Raw genomic sequence first — 4,746 nt, forward strand, 5'->3', positions numbered from 1 at the left:
TCGTCCGTTCATTATGACCTGTCAATCACTTTTAGGGTCACAGGGTTGCTGGAGCCTATGTTGGGTGAAGGCTGGGTTCAACCTGGACAGATTTCCAGTTAATCACATTCACACCTCGGGGCGGTTTAGAATCAGAGGTGAACCTCTGAATCTTCTCACTCCAACTTGTCATATTTTGAAGAGATGATATAGAAGTTTCTACAGATGCGCTGGATGAGAAATATGTATATATAGTTATATTGTTTAGGTTAATCTTCTTTCACTCAAAGAATCTCTCCATAACAACATTTCTTATATATCTATCATTTTTTCCTTCATTTTCCATACATTTTTCCTATAGTTTATAAAACACGGCTGCTCTGAACATTTTGTCCTGTTTGGTGTTCCGTATTTGTTGTCAGGATCTGGTCTGTGATTCCTGAAGCAGCTCTGAAGGAGAGAGATCATCTGATCTCAGGAGATCTGCTGTGAGCTCCTGCTGATAGAAATACAGTCCGAACGTTTTACAAACAGATTCACATCAGTAGTTTATATTTTCACTCTTCTTCTGTGCTTCAGCACAGACGTTTATGCTTCCTGTCGGTCCTGCCGCTCTGTGTTTGGAAATGCTCCGACTCAAAGCCAAGAAGCAGATCGGTGCTCGGTAAACACCGTGGAGGAGGTGGAGGAGGAGGAGGAGGCCTGCAGGAGACGACACCACACACAGCCTTCTCCTCGCCTCCAGATTGAGTCTCGGCGGGGGTGAGAGATGAGTCTCCCCTCCATGGAGGAGCGCCGCTGATGGATGACCCTCCTGCTAACTAAACACACTGTGGGATCCTGGAGACGCACCAAGGCCACCGGAGCAGGACCGGGTCCTCTCTGCTCCATTCGGAAGGAAAAGGTGAAGGAAACGCGAGCTCTGAATTCGTTTGAGCTCTGATGCTGAGCAGACATGAACATTGAAGCTGCAGTTTCTTTCAGATGATCTGAGATGAATATCTGAGTCTCCGGAGGGAAGATGCTGCTGCTCTCTGGATGTGTTTGACCTGAAGCGTTGTTACTGAGACGCAGCCTTCCTGCTTCATTCGTATTCACTGCATCTCTGTGGTGAAGAAATTCCAGCTGCAGACGACAGTCTGAGGCAGCGTTTGGAGGCCGGCCGCCGCCTCCTGTCAGCTGTTTACGAATGCTGCAGCAGTAACACTCGCCGAGGCCGCTCCACCGCCTCACATCTGCACGTCTGCAGGCCGAGGCTCCATGTTCGGCCCGGGTGCAGTGATTCCTGCGGATCGTCTGGAGGATCTGGAAGGTTACACAATAGGGGATCAGCGGCGCTCCTCCTCTAGAAATCCCATTCTGCTCATCATTTGGTTTCATGTTGGAGGATTGTGTTGTGGTCCTCAGATGGCAGAGCGGCAGCAGGAAGACGTCCTCGTGCGGGGGGGGGGTACTGTCAGTGGTATTAGCAGGTTTGAGGGGGTGTTTGGACAGAAACCTGCGAGCATTTACAGACCCCCCCCCTCTCCAGGAGTCTTTCTGTTTGCCAGATATGATGTCAGCGTCGTCATGGCAACCATTCTTACACATTGCTGCTCTTCACACTGTTAGAGTAGCACTCAGGAGCTGCTTTTTCTGACAAATGTCAGAGCTCATCTCCTGAATGTTCTCTGAGGCTCTGGTTCTCCAACGACCAGGTCGAGGCGGGAAAGCGTCTGACCCGAGTGAACGCCTCCACGGCAGCAGTGAATATGAATGGAGGCTTTCTGGGATATAAATACTCTTCCTGCTGCCTCATCTCCTCACAGAGCTGACGCCGTTCTGCCGGAGTAACAGGAGAAGCAATATTTCGCTGATGGGCGTCCTTTGGATAGAAACGCAAGATGGCTGTGAGAGGAGGGAGGGGAACGCAGGAGAACACGAAAAACAGGCCGGCTGTAGAAAAACGGGACTTTCAGGAGGAGACGTGCTGCAGCTGCACCAGCAGCTCCTCCTGAAACCTCCAGGGAGGTCCGGAGGAGAGAGACGGGACGCCGCTGGGGTTTGGAGGAACTCAGAAAAGTTCAGGAAGAGGAACCAACACACCCGTGGAGAGGATCAACACCCAGATCACTAGTAGATCACCAGCAGATCACCAGCAGATCACCATCAGATCACCAGCAGATCACCATCAGATCACCAGTAGATCAACATCAAATCACCTGCAACTCACCATCAGATCACCAGCAACTCACCATCAGATCACCAATAGATCACCAGTAGATCACCAGTAGATCACCATCAGATCACCAGTAGATCAACATCAGATCACCTGCAACTCACCATCAGATCACCATTAGATCACCATCAGATCACCTGCAACTCACCATCAGATCACCACCAGATCACCAGCAGATCACCAGTAGATCACCAGAAGATCACCTGCAACTCAACATCAGATCACCAGCAGATCACCTGCAACTCACCAGACAGACATCTGCTTACGTCTTTTAAAACATTTGAGATGACTGCTCTCTACGGAAGGTTTGAAGGGACAAAATACATTCACTGAATAACTATAAAAACCCTTAAAGAATTATGACAACAAACCATTAAAATACGGGGTTGCTTCAGTAGAGATGGAGCTTTTATTTCTGTCTTTTTGATACCGTAGAACAGGGGTCACCAACACGTCGCCCGCGGGCGCCAGGTTGCCCGCGAGCACCACATAAGTCGCCCGCAGGTCTCTTCTTAAGATAGCGCAACTCACTTGTGAGCTGCTCGAAAATTTTGTTTTTCCCGCAGCGTCAAAGCGCTTTAGAAATTGCGGGTCATACGGAATCGCGCAGCTCCTCCCCCTTTCCTCATCCCTTCATCTGCAGACGCACTTTTGCAGCTTGGAGCCTGAAGTCTCATGAGCGCGAGCGCCGTGACAGAAACTTGAATTTATGATGTCTTGTTTTCAAGCGGAAAAAGGTCCAGATGCTTATTTGTTAGAATGCTTTTTCTTTTAACCGCTGAACAGACTCCTCCCTCTCCTGAGTCGAGCTGCGCTGCATGCGTCCCAGACAGAGCTGTGACGTCACCCACATGCTCCCTTTTAGTGAATGAAATAAAAAAAAACTTGTTGTCTTTCATCGCCGTGTTTTTAATGACTTATCGCGTGAGTTGGTTTGTGATTTATCGCAAAATTATAATTTAATGGAAACAGTGTCATTTAGAAATTGTTTTTTTTAATTCCTAGAATTTCCATAAAGTTTTGCGCAAATGTGTAATGGAAACGCAGCTAATAACAAAGAATGAGGCGCCCCCTTCTCCCTTTCCCACATGGAGACACCGAGAATATTTGATTATTAGTTATCTTTAAAGGAAACACAGATTACAAAAAAAAAAAAAAAAGACTCGCATTTTTCGAGAAAAAGTTTTTGCGTGTAGAGGAGCTGGTTTTGGGGGCGTATTGAAATGGATATGGAAATTTTTCGCAGAACTGTGATGGAAATGGACCTTTTTCTAATTAAATGTGTCTGTCTGAGTACAGCACAGCGGGCGCCATGAGAGATCCCACAGCGTCACGCATGATCGTGCATCTCCTTTGTAAAATCAATAACCAACATTTCCTCATCGCTTCATCTGTAGCTGCACTTCTGCAGTCTGAATACTTTTTCTGGACATCCTTTTACATTCCACTGAACAGACTTCTGACTTGCATCTGAGACTGTGAGTGGACTCGCTGCACGAACCAGCGCGGCACGCGCACCACACTGCTGTGACGTCACTCAAATGCTCCTTTTTTGTAAATCAAAAAAAAAAAAACACACACACACACATCGCCGTGTTAAATGACTTATCGCGTGAGTTGATTTGTGTTTTATCACATTATTATAAAACCGTATCATTCTGACACTGTTTTTTTAAAAATTCCTAGAATTTGGTTAAAGTTTCATGTGTAATAAAACAGAACCCAGAGCTGCTGACTGTTTCTGCATGGTGCGTTCATTGAGCCCCGGATATCGGCAGTAAAACGAAGCAGTTTATCAGAGAAAACATAGAACACCGGCACTGATACGGATATAATCGATTGATTAAATAGTGTTGACGTTTTCTCTGAAAAACTGATTTGTTTTGCTGCGGATTGTTTAAAAATGACAAAGACTGAGTTGGGCCGAGTGGCTGTTCGCTTATGTCCAGAGGTCAGTGAACACACCATGCGCAGATTCTTGTCTCCTGTGGGATCTGTCAATCAACCTGTTCAGAGGTTTAAGGAAAATAAAGGGACGGGTGCATGAGACTGAATTAAAGCGTTTGAGGAGTGTATCCACTGATAATAGTTATAATTAATTAATAAATAATTAATGAATAATTAATTAATAAGTTATAATTTTGTTAAAAACATTTCATTTGGTCATTATCTCAAAATATGACAAGATCTGTTGAGATTAATAAAGTTCTGAATATTGATATCTGTTTCTCAGCTTGTTGTCATTATTGATAATTATGGTGAGAAATCAGAGTCTTCACATAGCGAAGTATCATTATTATTATTAATAATGAATAACTAAAGGCAAACTAAGCAAATTTATTATTTCAAACTGGTAGCCCTTCGTATGATTCAGTACCCATGAAGTAGCCCGCAGTTTCAAAAAGGTTGGTGACCCCTGGTGTAGAAACTTTTAAACTTCTCATTTCAGACTAAAGTTTGAGAGATGCAGGATTTACCGTGTCCATCCTAAATCCCTTCTGCAGCTTTATTGGTGGCCTCTGCAGATCCTGATGTGGATCCTGATGAGC

This window comes from Oryzias melastigma, linkage group LG19 (genome assembly GCF_002922805.2).
Source record: "Oryzias melastigma strain HK-1 linkage group LG19, ASM292280v2, whole genome shotgun sequence".
Taxonomy (NCBI): domain Eukaryota; kingdom Metazoa; phylum Chordata; class Actinopteri; order Beloniformes; family Adrianichthyidae; genus Oryzias; species Oryzias melastigma.